The 17,774-nt window shown below is 41.7% G+C and overlaps 1 protein-coding gene across 9 annotated transcripts in view; it reads left to right on the forward strand.

Moving 5' to 3' along the window:
- sash1a (SAM and SH3 domain containing 1a) overlaps positions 1-17,774 on the forward strand; it is a 216,826-nt gene that overhangs the window by 131,826 nt on the left and 67,226 nt on the right. The window lies entirely within an intron of this gene.

Consider the following 17,774-nt stretch of genomic DNA (forward strand, 5'->3'; position numbering starts at 1 on the left):
CCGTCCTGGGGCTTGAGATGGGCCCTAAATCAGACGGGTACAGTAATAGGTTTTTTTTTGAACGGTTACATCACATTCTGAACTGCTGCTGAACTCCTGTTCAAAATGCAGTTCTTTGTGTGGACTATTGACACACCTGACTTCAGAGTAATTGCTGCAGTTAACTTAAATCAATTAGCAATCCCAGGCATCATTAGCTACTTATACTTTGCAGCCAACACTATTGCTAATTCAAAACAGTGTTGACTGTTAATGCTTTGGTAACGACTGGTTAATTGTCTTAATGATATAGTAGCGTGTTGATCAAGTAACTTTAAGGATGCTGATTATGAGTTTTTTGTACTGAAACATGATTTTTTTTCTGTTTCTTCCATGTGGATCCTGCTTGTGGTGACTTCTCTTCTTCGTTGTGCTCAGGTAAGAATAAATAAATGAAACCCTTCATCTACAACAGAAATCTGTGGCAACATTGTTGTCATTGTTCCTTTTCTGTTACCTTACGTGTGGTCCAATGCTGTGTAATTCTGTCATAATCTGACTAACCTCACGATGTCTTTTGGATCACCGTGAGAGCAACACAAGAATGTTTCTGCTAAGTGTCACTCAGTTGGTTTTATGGTTCAGAGAGTCGTGAAACCAAAAATGAATTCCCCAAACTTTGCATTCATTTCATTAGTCGTCCGCTTCTTTAATTAATTTAGGCAAATATAAAAGAAAGGGGAAATCACAGACACAAAATAATCAGATAGACAAAGACATGTGGAAAGAAGCTCGACTAGAGAAGGGAAAAAAAAAAAAACAAGGTCACCTCATTCCTCATTGGAGCATCCATTGAGCAGCTGAGAATGGGGACGGGCGGAGTGTGTGCAAGACAAGATAACACACAAGAATGGCGTAGCGTAATTGAGATATCAATCAAGGAGGTTATTTCAGGGGTAATTGCTGAGGTCCTTTGGTTTGTGTTTGTGTGTGTGTGTGTGTGTGTGTTAGAGAGAGAGAGAGAAAACAGCGAATAGTCTTTAAAATCTGTCATTAATCTTGGTAGAATAGCCATCATACTCATTCCTGGGTTTTGTTTTGTTTTGTTTTTTTGGCGCCTCTCCGCGATGCTCCAAAGCTGAAATGCTTTTTGTATTAACAGAAAATAAATAAATAAATCTATTTTCTGTCTGCTGCTTAAAAAATAATGGCTTTGTATTTAGATGTGGCTGCATCTACATTTTCTAGACCTGTTTTTTTTTTTAATTTTTAGTTTTGTTTTGTTTTTTGCAGAGGCGCACATTGAGGGCATCTTTAATTTTTTTTTCCATCAGAAGTCTGTCTGAGGGGTGTAATTATGAGATTGTATCCACTTATTTTTGGGATTATATCTTTTTTTTGGATGAGGAACATAAATAACAAATGATTTTCACTAGTGGGTTTTGCTTTTCATGCCAGGGGTTGTTATTTTTTTTTTTTTAGTTTTTCCAAATGGCAGAGCCCTCATTTTGAAATGGAACTCTACAGCGGCATTCATACAGTGCTTAATGTTTATGCATGTGGATTGTTTCATTTTATTAAATGCCAATCCGCTTTTGTATCGAATGGATAGCCGTTTGAGACTTTTTGAGAGGCATTGGGCTTTGTTTTAAGGGCAACATGGCACTCATGAATATTCCATTTCCTCATGAGATTACTTCCTGTAATAACATGGCTCTGTTCCCCAAGGACATACAGCTACAGACGCTACACACTCTGCCTCAGGCACACACACTTGTACACACTTCATCTCTCACACATGTCTGCTTTTGGGTTTTGCACACATTCCAACAAACACACGTACACACAAATACAGGTAGATTATTTACATATTAGCATAAGAATGTTCATTTTTAGTTTTCAATTTTCTGCTCAAGTCCTCTCAGATACTACGCTCTCTGCATGGTTAAGCCAGAGAATAAGCTTTTGATTGGGGTGATGCTAATGAGAATAATGGCCATGGGTTAACAGGAGGAAAACATTTTTGGATTTGGTGAACTTGTAAAGTCCCATTTCATCACCAGTGATCATATTTATTTCCTGTAGCTACTGTGCTCCACTTTCAAAAGAATTCTTTGGAAAATACTGCAGCTGAAGTTTAGATAAATATAGTTTGTTGTTGTTGAAGTTTAAAGGGATAGATCACCATGGATGGATTAGAAGACATTAACATGTATATACTATAAATATGAAGAAAATCTAGTTTCCAGTTAGCTCAGCTTAGCACAAACAGCTAGTCTGACTTGGTCCACAGCTAACAAAATCTGCTTTCTAGCATCTCTGAAGATCATGACCTTACTGGAGTGTTGTCAAAGAAATAGTCCAGGTTTTACCCTACAATTTTTATAGAAACTTCATTGGATTTTGCTGCTTTTGGACAGAGCCAGCCTAGTGCCTTCTTCCTGTCTCTGGTCTTTGTGTTAAGATAAGCAGCACTAACCCGCTGCTGGTTCTAGCTTCATATTGATCGGACAGAAATCAAATTAATACATTTTTAAACTACTGAACTACTTAAATAGTTAGAGCAACAGAGTGCAGTTATTCCCATCTGGTGATGAAGAATTACGGTTTTATTTTGTTATATACAGTGGAGGTAAAAAAGTTCAGCAGTGCCTCTGGATGATTCACAGATTTCGCTGTCAACGGTTCTCAAGAAGACTTTGTCGTTATGAACAGCATGTTCTCTCCATGAGCACCACAAATTAAATTTCATTCTCTCCCATTTGTGAGAGGCAAAAAATTCAGAGGCAGATATCTCAGAACTAAAAAATGAAATCAAAGCTATGCATGACAAGACAGTCCCATCTGTCTGTAGATAAATGAGAGGTTTTAATGCAGTTTGGGTGAACCAACCAACACCTAACATTGGCTACCACAATACTTATTTCATGTTACTGTAAAAGGCAAAAGAATGCTTCTGTAAGAATTATGGTGAAATGTAAGTACACTATGTTATACTTATACTTACAAGATGGGGAAACATCTTCATATTTCCCCATCTTTCCCCATGTTTAGCGCTGACTTATTACTGGGCATCTGGATTGGTCATCATCATTTCTTTCTCTCCCTTGTACACTTTGAATAGACCTTTTTTTTTTTTTTTTTTTTTTTTTAAAAACAAAAATCAGTTTATATATCACAGCACAGTAAGGTTTAGTGTAGCTAACTCAACCTCTGACCACTGCCTGTGTTTTTAGATGATGTGTTTAAGAAAAGTATGTGGAAGAAACTATGAAGGAGGAAATGAAGCGAAATGAAGGAATGCAGTGTTATTTTATGATGCAAGTTTTTGAGTTTTGCCTTCCTCTCCTTCTTACTTATTAATCATCGTAATCCTTCTTTCCCCTTGTTGCCACGTGCCTCGACTTCTTCTCTTTCTCTTTGCATTGCTTTTCCCATCCTTTAACAACCGCTTCTCTGCCACTAATGTGATACTCATCACACCAAATTTCCCAATCACCACTTCACTGGCCACACATTCTCTATGCACGTAAACCCGTTCAACTGTGATCAAGTTGACTGACATGTGAAGCGCCCAATTATTGGCTACCAGCAAACAATTATTCACTTCATTCACCCAATCACCATTCAAAGCCGACGCTTAATGATGGCTCCAGCCAACCATGAAACGGACATGATGGGGACATTAGAAGAGCAGTCGTGGATGGTGATGTGGCGAAAGAGGAGGAGGATGTTTGAGCATGTTGTCAACAGTCCTGAGATGTGGATGACAAATGACCAGTGCGGGTTTCTCATCAAGCTGATGTCTGTGTTGTTCACGGAGCTGTGTCTGATTGAATAATGTCAATTCAAAAGAGAGCGGCGGGATTAAAGCAAGCTTTCATGTTGACTTGGACGTCTTTTTTCATGGATTTAAAGCATCTCTGGATCCAGTATTGCTGGACTTTTCACTCACTCTGAATCGGTTTATCGAGCAGTGATCGGTCGATTTAATCTATGAATGGATTTGTCGCCTTTGGTTGAGTTGAGCTGCGATCGTTCATTCTCGTACAAGGGTCAAGGATCTTCAGGATATCCCTGACCTCTTCCCCCGATCCCTTTCTTTTCTTTGTATCTCAGTAGTGAAGCACTGAAGTTAACTATTAGCAGCAATAAGCCACATAAGAGGAGCACTAGTCAGGTGATAATATTCAGTTTCTTATGGCTGCTTATGGGACATAAAAAGCACTTAGAGCAGTCTGGCTGATGCTGACATAAAAAGTTGTCTGGTGCTTTGAAGACCCAAGCCTTTTGAGAACTGATGCTATGTAGCAGCACTTTGTTGGGACTACAACAACTGTACTCTGCTGCTGGGGACCAAATACAATACAATATGCAGAAAAGAAATGAAATGGAAAAACACAATCCTCTCAAGTGAGAAACGAAACCAAAAGACTAAAGTATCTATCAAAATCCCCATTACTGAATGTCTTGTAGAGATCTGGTGTAGATGGATGGAAAAATATTGAGAGCATAAGAGAGCGTGATCAGCTTAAATGTAATTCTGATTTTTTTTCTTCTTTTTTTCAACTGAGAGAGAGAGAGAGAGAGAGAAAGGGAGGCAGGCAGGCAGAAATGAGGGATTGAGACACAGAGGGTAAGAATGAAAGATCACAGATAGTCATCATTATCCAGCTCCAGTCCTCCCAGTGGTGGAGCAGATCAATACAGTGTACCCAGCATGGCTCTGCAGTGGAACCAGCTCCACACAGCCTCTCATTACTGCCTACACTCTCATTACTACTGCTACCACCACACACACACACACACACACACACACACACACACACACACACACACCCAGCTGCCAGTGCGTGCACACACATGTACCGCTCACACTTGCAGACATGCCTGTGTACACAGTGTGTTTCTCTGTCAATCTTCAGCGCATGTGGCTCACACATTACGCATCTGAACAAACATTTGCTCTGATCTTTACCCATTTGAGATGTTATTGGGCTTGGTTAACTGTGGCTTTGGAGCATTTGGATGAATCCAAAGCGGTGACCTTTTCTGTTTAATGACCGTCTTTGTGGCTACGGTAGGCCGCGCAGATTGCTACTCGTATTCTCGTCATGGATTTGGTAGAGTAAGCCCTAAAACTTTTAGCGTTTTATTTTCTTTTACATGTTAGGCCGTTTCATCTTCTCATGCATGTGTGCACACGTGTACGCACCCTCCCAATCATTCCAAATCCCAATCTCAACGAAATTAGGTCATAATATTTATTACGTTAACGAGTTTCTATTTTTGAATAATTAACATGGAGTTAGTGGGGTTTGAGGAGAGAACTGGGTCTCAATATAATCCTTCATGCCTCTAGTGAGTGGAAATGTATTGCAGGCCTATGTGAGACTGATCTCTGTTTTAGACTGGTTCAGTGGAAGATGGATTAGTATGGTGTTTGACTGTTCACTGAAGATGTAAAAAAAAAAAAAGGACTGAACAATAGAAGAAGTCAACAACAGCTGCTGTAGGCTATGGGGTATCTTTTTTTTTTTTACCATGACTGATGTGTAGGGGTTATTAAATGTATATATACATGAGAGAGCTCTGTTTCTCTTACAAAATGCCATGCACGTCTGCCCTTTTCGGAGATTTCCCAACAGCTCTTCAGCACCCGGGATCAGCTCAGAGAGTCCTTCAACCTCTCTGATTTGCATTCATCATAAAATTCAACAAGCCAAATGCTGCTGCCATTGAAGAGTGATGCAGAGCTCTGGTTGTTTTCTCACTCTTAATCAAATGAAGGGCAGGCTGTTTGCGCAGCAGTTTGTAGAGTTTTGTCGCCTTTATTTTCTCCGTGTGGCACTTGATGCGTCTGAAACGAAGTTAGTTGCTCTCTCAGGAAGGAGCTCGTCAGTCACTCTGGGAGAGTGGAAATCTGATCCAGAAAATACAGCTGTGTGTATCTTTGTATTTTGTCATTTCCTCACATACACACCAACACAGAAATAAAACAGATGTTCTGCTGTCATTTATAGCTAACTGCCCCAGGAGAGAGGAGAGCCACCTGCTGGAAGAGCTCTACTGCTGGTGACCTTGAATCTCTATAGAAGCATCCATCTGCTTCCTGTACTCTCGCCGTCCTCCCGCGTTTCATTAAATTCACATGGCGTGTGCTGCGTGGCACTGTGGATCAGTGACTTGTACTGTCACCTCAAACAAACAGTGAGAAATCAAATCCAAAGAGAAATGAGGAGGATGGATGGATGAAAGCAGTGTGATTTCGGGTTGTCCATTCCTCTGCCTGTCTTATTCTCGTGAAGACCATGAGGCAATTTCTTCAAATTTAGCAAAATGTCCACTTGGATCCGAGGATTAAATCATTAGATTTTAGTTATCTCAAAGAACATGTTTTTAGCCACAACTCAAGGATTCATTCCCTATGACACATTTTCACTCAAACACACACTCACCACAATGTGTGATGTTACTGTAAGGGGAGATTGTAGCCATATTTCACATTTGGTTAGATACTGAATTGGTGACACTAATTTTAGGTGCCCACATTGAAACTGAACTGCTGATTGTATAGATATTCAGAGCTGCTGAAGCATCCATGTGTTATGCGTCTTTGCAGCAACATCCACATTTTGAAGCATTGTCGCAAAGGTCACGCTCACATAAGTCCTCCTGCCCTCCAATGATTTATGTACTCCACTAGGAAAACAAGGTCACTTTTGTTTGACCTCTGTCTCCATGGATGGTGCCGGTCATCATCCTAGGAAAACAAAAAGCACTCTGTCAGCCTGGTTCATACAGTAAATGCAGCTGCACAGATACAGCAAGAGCCACACAGCTCCATACATGTGATGGTGTGGTGGTGGTGGTGGTGGTGTGATATCCCGTGTCCCATCTGTCTGGTATATTTCGGGATAGCTCCAGCACCCCATTGACAATTTAAAGTATTTAATGTGTTGTTACAATGAATGAGGAACATCTACAAAATCATGATAGATGTATGGATCCAGATATAAAAAAGCTGTGTGTGTGTTATAACTGGAATGCTAACTGAGTTAGTCATACATAATCAATGTATTGGCTCTTTCATTGCCACAGCTCCAGCCCTCTTACTTTCTTACATGCCCACCCCTCATATTTTAATGAAGACTACCAAACCCCTGGTGTCATAGCAGTCCATGCGTAAGGAATCAGAGAAACTGAGAGATTAAAGGACAGAGAAAGAGGGGATGGGCTGATATTGAAAAGAAGCAGAGGGAATAGCAAATCAGAGAAGGGCCAAGAGAGAGAGGAGAGAGATGGAGAGGGGTGGATAAAACTGTATGTTTCTGATTCACTGGGCTTCATATCCTGCCAATAAACTGCCAAACAGCAGATAAATACTAATCGATATGTGTAAATGCAGCCTCTTACATAATCTCTCCAACTAGTCAGCTGTGAATAGCAAAAAGTAAGCAGTGGCTTTGTAGCCTCCACACAGTATGGCTTTCTAAATTAAATGAATTGTGTTTAAGAAATACATGTATTCATTCATGGAAATTAGCTGTAAACTGAAATATGCTGCCTATGCTCAGAGCCTTTAGGAGCATGAATTCGTTTGTTGTTCTGTATGTGCCAGATGACTGAGGTGGTGTTTCTGTATGGTTTGCAGATATTTCACTCAACAGATACTGCAGATGATCTGTGGTAAATGGACTGAAACATGTAAAAGTGCCCATATAGTTCTTAGAAATCCATTGGGAAGGGAGTGTCTATATTTTCTGACCATCAGAGTGAGGGACTCATTTGCATATACATACTGCTGTTGAACTCAGTTAATAAAATAACATTTATGCACTTCTATATATTGATTGATTTTGCTTCAGTCTAACAAAAGGACTTTGAGTATCCCTTCTGGTTTTTGTTGAAAAAGTAGTTTAACTAACCAGAGTGGAGTCTTTCAGTAAGAGTGGACTATAACGATGGCCGTCCCACTGTATGTTCTTCTCTCTTGAATGGAGTCAAAGAAATCTCTTACATGAAGCTGGGACAATGCCTCTGTGGTGCTGTGATGTGTGGATAGGTGTGTGTGTGTGTGTGTGTCTGGGTGTCTGTGCATGCACGCTTCCCCACTGTGTTACTCCTCTTTGCACAGGAACTAAGTCCCGCTGTGCAACCATGCTTACCGAAGCCCACACCCGCCCCGTGCAGACACGCAAACAGACACTCACGTATGCACACACACACACAGGTATGCACACACACACAGGTATATACCTACTTACACAAGCCGTGCTGCACACATTCATACAGCCCGAGGAGTAGAGGGTTATAGTAGCAGTATTTTCAGTTCTCCCAATGCTCTGAGTAAAGGAACTGATCTAAGCTGTTTCCAATATGCATTAAATATGCATGTGTCTAAGCCTTTCATGTGGGTGCTGCGCTGTGTTTTGTGTAAGAAGTCCTGGGGATATTTTCTGATACTTGCAGCCCACCAATTTTTTATCTTCATCTCTTAATTAAGAAGGAGAATGAGGTCTACAAGAAAGAGAGCTAATCTTTATTAAATGGAATTACTGGGCCACTAGGTTGCTTCAGGGCTGGTTATGAAACATGCCGCCGACAAACACCGCAAACCCCCAGCTCCACGATCCTTTTATTCTCATCAATTAACCTTGAGAAACCAAAGGAAGAGACCACACTGAAATCATACAAGGCATTACATGATCAGGCAGGGCTGCATTGCCTAATCATTACTTCAACCGCTCACCTGTTATGCCTCATTTTCTTTGAATAATGTCAAGCAAGGGTCTCATTGCTGACAGTATCCCATTGTTCACACTGTTGGTAAGCTATCTCCTGCTCATGTAGCTCCTGGGCCTCCAGCCTGGTTTCATCTTGAAAATAAGGACACAGCAATCAATCATTTTTTGAACAGTCTCTGTAGGGGGGACATCCTGTGCTGCCCTTACCGACTCACCAGAAAAGGGTGATTCCTAATCCCAGCACTCTGCTGGCTCCTGTGACCACCACTGGTCGCTTTTATTTCCCCTTGCCGGGCAGGTTGGGCCTTCCACTGTTCTATTATCCCTCTATCTGTAATTAAAGGCAGCCAAGGGGAACTGAGATGCAGCGAGAGAGGAGAGCTCAGGATAGGTGTCCATATTTCACACAGAGGCCAGCTGACAGAAAAGATCCAAGCCTTTTCATGGCCCGAGGGGTTCGTGTAATTAGACTATTACAAAGCACTTTTTTTCTAAGAATTCTTCATACCTTAATAACAAAGTAGGCACTGAGATGCTGTCGGTCAAAGAAATTGCTTCATGCATTGACACTGAATGTAAAGATAGTGTTGGTCTGTCTGAACAAAGAGCCAGTGCGGTTCTCTCTCTGGAGAACTCATTTTGTCACAAGTGAAAGTACACGCTCTGCTCCAGTGAGTGCACCAACCTGCACCTCAGTCTTTCTGTGTGCATAGGTGTGGGTAAATACGGATCATACTCAGTAATTCCATCCTGCCAGCACAAGCTAGGTCTGTCATATCCTGCATTGCCAGCACATGTTCCTACTCATAAATCTCAAATCTCTCCCCAATTTTTTTCCATCTACCCCTGCAGTCCTGAAATTTTTAATTCTATGAGTATAAATTTTAGGAGTATAACCACATGCCAGGGCTTTGTCTGTGGGCCCACGCTGGCCAGAATTGGACAAGATTGGAACCTGTCGCGATAATGGGGTCTCTGACCTGGTGTGGCAATCACACACTGTGTGTTTAAGTGTGTAAGGGGGCATATACAAAAATCTGTGTGTGTGTGTGTGTGTGTGTGTGCAGTGATGTATGAGAACACAAACCTTCCAATAGAGTCTCAAGGGCATGACTTAGCTGCCATAAACAAGCAGCCTTGGTTATCAGTAAGGCGTTAAGTATTGATTATCTTAAATGGCTATCACATTGCACTCATAAATATACATTGATTACACATCCTTGGGTTGATCTCTTTCGATTTGGTTTTGAAAAATGCAAAGCCATTAGGAGCTCATGAACCAAACAGCCATTTCTAAATTCTTATTTATCTCCCGAAGGCTCCTTTAGAAGAAAAACAGTTTTTAAAAACAGCTATCAGCTGAACGACGCTATGTGAGGATCAAAAAACGATTTTACCCACATTCATAGAAATTGCTACATTTATTACAACCATAATTTATTATATAACCCCAAGCCATACGGAATGAGGAACTTCTAGTTTTCCAGAAACCTTTGGAGCCCTATAGTTTTATCCATCAGTTGTGTTACAGTCCATTGAAAGAAAACAAAACGTCAGTCACCCAATAATAGACCCCAAAAACCATCATCGCCACGTTCCACTGCAGCCTAAACCATCATACCTTCCAGACCCGAGGCTTTATGAATGTACAATCACACTGTCTGCAAAATATACAACATATTATTAACTGTGGTCTGCTCCTGGTTATTTAATACACTATTTTTTTTTTGTCTCCCAATCTGTGAACTCTTCTCACTGGGAAAGCCTCGAGGGTATACATAGTTCATGTATAACCACTGCCAACATTGTAGAAGAATTTTACAACCAAGGTCAGCACTCATTCTACGCTGAACTGCATCTTACCTCATATCTCTTTCATCTGTGCGTTCACACAACAGTTTGAGCTTCTGCTTCACCGTTACTTCTTCCTGCAGCTGTCGAGAATTGTTGATCACTTTGACATTAGAGTGCCTCGCTCGTCGTGGGTGTAAATAATCTGAACTGTGACAGGAAAGGAGCCGGTCGGAGGAGGTGAGAATTGAATTCTTGAACTCTCATTTTGTGATATTAGAATATTCTAATATGAATATTCTTCATCAGAAAACAACACGCCTCTTCTGTTCCCGCGAAGAGAAACTGAATTACTAATTTGAGACAGAGGCAAACAGAGATTAAAATGGATTCACTGACTGGCAAACGGACTCATGCGGTGTGCCAAACTTTGCCAGATTTGGTGCTCGTACTGTATGCAGCGTGAAAATGTTTTTCAGTTAATCAGAGTGCTGCACAACACTGAAACACTGAAAGAGAAATTTTTAAGTTGGAAAACCCAAGAATTACAAAGATCCATCAACCTGCAACAAATGTGGATTCATTTTTGCAAGGCAAATGGGGAAAATGCCACAACGTATAATACAGATAAAGAATGTATCCTGATCCTGATTGTTAATACAGTTGGGCTTGGGAAAAACAACTCAAACACATCTGATAGACTCACAACCTTGTCATTTTGAGGCTTTCGGTTGTCCAAGAGACTGGAAACAGGCAAAGGTGAGGAAAAATAGCGGGACAAGGTGAGAAATTGAGTGATGATGCGTGGATTCTGTATCTTGACAGGCTGGATTTTGTGCAGCCTACGCAGACACAATAGTTCAACATGATGAAAAGCAGCAGGATTGAAGAAAAAAAAATGAAAGACTAGTGACCTGACACACTTCAGCCTACTACTGCTCAATGCACTTACAGCAGGGTCAGGGGTTCCATACTATATAAAGAAGAAACTGCTTTTCACCATAAGTCTACCAAAATCCCTGCATGTTTTGCTCATGTTTCTGTCTTTTTGGCTTTTAAAACGGATAAATCCACGTATTTTCTTTTCAAATTAATTTTTCTGATGAACCCAAATGTGTAAATTTACACAACAAATTTATCCTCTCCACCACTGTCTGTCATTTATCAGTCTCTCTCCTCATCCTGTATTCATTATTATTCTCATCAAAATCAATGATAAGGCTATTGAACATTTTAATAAATGAATTCCCTGGAGCTTGACAGAGCAGGACATGGAGTGGATTCAGCCTTGAGGCATTCTTGTATAGAAAGAGCGGCAGAGAGCTTGATCTGTCTTTATGCGCTTTTAATTACATATGGTTGGCTGGGCTCCAATCCCCAGAGAGGTGGGGGGAAAGCGCATGACAGTACCAGCCACGCCGATGGCATCTCAGCATTACCCTGCCTAAACACCCTCCAGCGAGGGAAGGAGGGATGGGGACGGTGAGATGGTGCGGGAGGATTGCCGACGCCGCTGAAGGCAGCACGGGGTTAATTCAGCTGACACATTTACAAGAGCCACAGACAGCTGTCCATCATTGTCCATCAGATTTTAACTGACATTCAGTCAAAACAACTGTCGAACAAACAACTGTTGAACAAGGGTCACTACAAATCACACCTGGCAGTTTCACATGCCCAATAAAGAGCATGTTCTCTCAGGTGTTCTATACCTTAGATGCACATTTCTTCAAAGAAAACCTGGTTTGAAAAGCTTCGTATTTTGGAGCAATTTGGTCATACTGTGGTGTACGGCTTTCCATTGAAAGTGACAGCTTGAGACAACTGGCTTTTCGACTTTAACCTGTCGGTGTTTCATCTTGGTGATCAACTGACAGGCAGGTAGTCAGTGTTCAACAGACATGGCACAAAGCTGTATATACCATCACTGACCTGCTCAAACAAACAGTCAGCTAGTTTTTGTTGCTAATGCTCACACCGTTGTTACACCTCATTATGTAGGCTGACCATGCTCAATCATGTGTAAATATCACGACATAAATCCATACAGATTCCAAGCCCCTCTACTCTCTGTCTCACACACACACACACACACACACACAGAGTTACTTTCACGTCTCTCATCGGCACACATTCCAACAGCTCAGAACACGTAGAGAGCCGAGGGAATAAGACTGCCTCACACAGAGAGACCTTTTAAGTATCAGAAACCCTTGATTCACATGACTCGCCTCCCAGAACTGTACTTTACTGCGAAATAAATGGTGTAACCTCCAGGCAATGTCAAGGTGAAGGAAACGTGTCAATGCCTCCCTGGTGAGCTTTTCCTCGCTCCGTTTCTCTCCGGTTAATGACTCCTGCGTGGAGAGCGTTACCTCAGCCAGGCCTGGCCAGATGAGCCCAGAGGAGATGGTCGAAGGGAGAGGAGCATACAGACTGTAATCACAGGCAATCATCAGCTCTCCCTGTGGATTTCTGTTACTCTGGGCTGGACTACTTGGCCCTAAACCTGTGATTTGAGCTGTGAGGTAGAGTGAGACAAAAGAAAAAAGGAGGAGGTGGAAAAAGACGGTGACAATTTATAGCAAAGAATACACACGAGCAAAAGATCCTAGTCATTTACTTATAGTGAGAATCAGAGAATCACATGCTTCTGTTGAGGGCAGAGCTTTTGACATTTGCTGAGAGTGAACTCAGAATGCATCTCTTGTCCTATCAAAAAAAGGATTAAAAGTCATGCAGAGATCTGACTTGAAAAGGGTTGGAGGTTAAGAAGTGGATCCAAACCTACTGGACTCAAACCCTCAGTACAGTTAATAGTCTGGAAATCATGGTTTTGGTCTAACTAGGCAATTGCATGGATAGTTAGGTTTTGGTGGCCTTTGAAGACTTTGTTTCCTAGGCACCCAGTAACCGACAAACGTGCCTTTGTTGTGGTGCTGCATGCAGCATGATCAGCTCAAATATTTCCACAGAGTGAGGGATGCTGTAATTTGGTATAATTTGCATGTTCAAAAAGTAGTTGGTTTTACTTACCAAATCCCATCGGGGAGATGAATGTCTGTACCAAATTTCATAGCCCAGAATTAATTCTTAGCCACTCATGAGAATAAAAATTTATGCTTAGCTAAAATGTGCAAAATTTTATAGCCTCCATGCTAAAGCGGTGATTCCCTACATGCTGTTGAATCAAAAACTCTGTAACTGTAACTATTTCAGCCATGTGTTTAACTCTTTAAGGTGCACACACAAAAAGGTATCCCATGCTTCATGCTGGGTAGGTAGTAAAATATATATAAGGCTAACACTGTTAATGTCCTGCCTGCTCCACATAGCTCCCTTGTATCTGACCCAACACATATAAAATACACAAAATTAAGTAAACAATGTCAGTCTGCACGAGTAGACTTGACGCTCCTTGACACTTGATATCCCACAAGCGACTTGAAACCCTGGTAGAGAGAGGATGCTGCGAGCATCCACTCTGTGAAAGACAAAAAAGCTGCATGAAGCTCCATGTTGTGGGCAACGGCGTCGTGGCTTCTTGACCCTCCAGGCTAAATCTAATGGAGTTCTGCTTCCTCTAGCTTGCCTGTCTCTCTTCATCAACGCACAAACAACCCCCACACAGCCTGCAGCACTGATACTAATATGGAATACAGAGCGTTTCACTCATTTCATTTCACAGCCAAGCTAGCTGGTGCCACTCAAAGAGAACAAAAGCACTTCCCCTCATCCACCCGTGTGATCTACTGGCCTTGATAGACAAAAAATAACCCCTTGCTTTTTTAGCTGTATGTGCATGTCGGCTCTGGCCTTGGAACTGTAAACTTTTACATTGTGGTGTGTAGTGATACTGAGTGAGAGAACCGCCTTGGACTGTTTGTCTCTAACCCTCAGTCCTATGTGCTCTGCGGTTGAGTCTGGTTGTCTGCTTTCTACTGTGGTCTTTCATCACGTTCACTCCCCATTCTGGCATGCCTACCAGTATAGTATATGTGTGTGCGCTTGTGTGTGTATGAGAGTGTGTAGGTAAGACCAGATGTTTACTGCCATCTAGTGGCAGGATGCTACACATCCTTGACTGGGGTCAAGGAGATTACCTCTGAGATGCAGCATTAGTAAGTGCATGAAAACAGTGACAAAGTGTTTTTAAGCACTGTTCATACACAGTAGATGTGTGTTTGTGGGGGCGGAGGTTTGGAGCTCATTACTGGGAGGCTGTATTAGTGTAGCAGGTCAGTTAAACTAATGAGCGAGCATTAATTCTTTTCCAGTCCTTCTGTGCACAGCCACTTGTTACATATTTGCATATAAATTGCTTTAAACGTGATGTTCCCACTAAATTCCTTAACTGGCGCTTGTTTAAAATTCATGAATGCTTTTGAGTTTTGTCAGGCACGGTTGAGCTGTCAAAAAATCCTTTGATGCATTTTAAAAACCCCTGCAGGTGTGGATGTACGGGTGCATAAGCATTTAGACAGAAATTTTGTCAAATGCTCTGCCATTTTGTCTCTGAAAAGCTCTAAAGCCTCCCATTTGGTCTGTCTCTCTCTTTTTCTTTCTGTCTGTGTTCAGACTTATTACCCAGTTTTGGCTGGCAGATGGTGAAGGGAAGCTTGTCCCTGTGCGTGGATACGTGTGTGTATGTGCATGGTTGTGTGTATACATGATGTCTGGTTACATCCAGCCACAGTGATCAGTATTCTAAAAGAGTCGGTAGTCACTAGCCGCACTTGGCTGGCCTGCTCTGGGAAAATGGGAATATTAAGAAATGCTTTTTAATACCTTTGCCTGATAGCCTTCAGCTGTATTGCACCACACTTAATCTATTTTTGACCTTTTAATCCACAAATGCATTTAGAAGAATGTTTTGGACGTATCGCAAAATCTACTGGGCAGAACATACACACACACACACACACACACACACACACATGCATGCACAGTCTACCTGGTGCTGCCATCCATTGCAAGTGGATGATCAGACTTTAGTCAAGTGCTCTTGTTCAGTGTTAATTTGTGTCTGCTGGTTGATTGTTTGCCTCAGGAGGAACAAGGATGGTGCTTGGTGCTAAAAGTAATTGAATGACCTATTTACATTCTGCTAATTGATTCTGAGGGTTTTTGACTTTTTTCTGTGTGCGTGAGTGTGGGGAGATAGATCGAGACGGGTTTAGAGCGAGTTGCAGACCAGCAAATCAAAGATTTAGATACACTACAATTTACAGTTTAAAAGTTAAAATATAAAGCAACGTTACGATGAAGCATCTGTGTTCTTGTCGCACAACATTCACAGTAACACTCACAAAATGACAATTATCTATTTGTGAGTCACAAAGTGCTTTGAAATCGCTTTGTGCTTTAGCTCAGAAGAGAGGGGCATCATGATTTTGTTTTATTAGGGATTGTGAAGAGAAAAACTTGAACTACACAGTCATATAAAGTAGAGCTTACCATGTTCACTCCTAACAGGAGTGACCTTCATGCCTGCTCAGCAGCAATGTAATACCTCAGCCTCCAGCAGCACTGGAATGCATGCAGCCTTTGATGTTCCTTTACCTGCTAGAAAACAACACCTTACCGCATAGACGGCTGTAATAAACATTTTATGTGTCTGCACGGTTGTAGTGCATGTACACGTATCCCCCGTTTTGATAATGTGCCAGTGCGTTACTCTACTGTATGTTGCTGCAGCATTATAGTTTGCCTGGATTCAAAGTAAATTCCATCTCTAGCTTCTTCTTATATGTTCACGTGGAGGCGCTAGGATTTTTCATGAGATAAAGTCTGGTGTAATTGTAAAACCACATGATTACAGCTGACCAATCCAATCATACTGTTTAATAGAAAGGATCCAGAACTGCCTCATTCAGTGGACCTGGCACATTAAAAATACTTGACCACACACACAGGAAAAGTCCTGTCCAGTCACTTGAACAAAGAATGTTGACCACATTTTTTCCAGCGTTCCCTCATCTGTACGTGTATACACGCCTGCATACTGTCCCATATATTTCTCGGCCACACTAGACATCCTTGAGTCTTGAGCAAGTTTCTGTGTTTCTTTCACTGTGTGTTTATGCAAACCTTAGCTCCATGTTTCCTTCTCTAAATGTTGTGACGGCAGGTCTAAACAGGATGCAGGTCAGCTATAATATTAGTTTATACAAGGGATATACAGGTTGGCCAGAGTGACACTGGATTGGTATCACTGTGTTTCATGCTGTTTGGACAAGAACCATCACACTAGACTGCAAGTATACAGATGGGGCTGCAGTGAATGTTGTACAAAAGGCCATAACAGTATCTTGCAACTGATATGTGCACAGCATTTATACATTTTCAGCAAGGTGTTTCAATCCTCTGTGCACGTCTTTCCCAGTCAGATACCTTTTCCCATAGCACTGCCATTTACAGTGCCAGTGATTCAGTTTTAAGATTTAGTATGTGGGATGACTGGTAGTGATTAGGCCTAATGTTGGGAAAGCTGATGGTGAAATGCAATTTGTCACAACACCAGTTTTCATACTGTAGATTCCTATTATGCGATCCAAAGGAGTGGAGGTTAGCACTGAAAATGGCTTTGCTGTCTAGCTTGCAAAATACTGATTTGTCCAGTTACTAAAAAGTCCTGCTCAAATTTTTTCTCATTTCCTACTCACTGTGTGCAGCAAAGAGAAACTTTGCACTGGAACAAGCTTTCCTACATCACACAAAGTACTGAACATTTATTCAACTCGCTTCATGCTGTCTTTTCTGTCAACAGCGTTGGAAACTAGAAGAAAATAAAAGCCGACCAATTGGCATTCTTGTGGTCTCTACATGGTCCTGTGCCCCGGATGTGTAGTTACATTTTTTAGGAGTTGCACGTCAACTCTGGTTATGGCTGCACAGCATTTTGAGTTTCTTGAGGCTGGGTCCGTTTTCTGTTTCTTATTTGCCTGTGTGTCAGTGTCTGCTCACCGTCACCCCTGGATCTGGAAGAGTGGTGTACCCCACGTTATTAGTTTCTGTCAGCAAGGCTGACTCAGTGAGCCGTGTCCTGCAGGGTGGATTCGGGATGAGGAGAAGAAGTTGCTCTGGTACCTATCCAAGCCCATGTCTGTCCTCCCCCGACCCTCCATTCCCCTCTCGCATTTTTTTCTTCCTTTTTTTCCAATTTCTCCTTCCTTCTCTCCCACGACCTTAAGGAGTCCTCAGGAGGTGCAGTGTTCCAAAACGGGATGATTTTCCCTCTTTCCTTTGGTCGCTCTC

Source organism: Scatophagus argus, chromosome 19, assembly GCF_020382885.2.
Source record: "Scatophagus argus isolate fScaArg1 chromosome 19, fScaArg1.pri, whole genome shotgun sequence".
Classification (NCBI taxonomy): domain Eukaryota; kingdom Metazoa; phylum Chordata; class Actinopteri; family Scatophagidae; genus Scatophagus; species Scatophagus argus.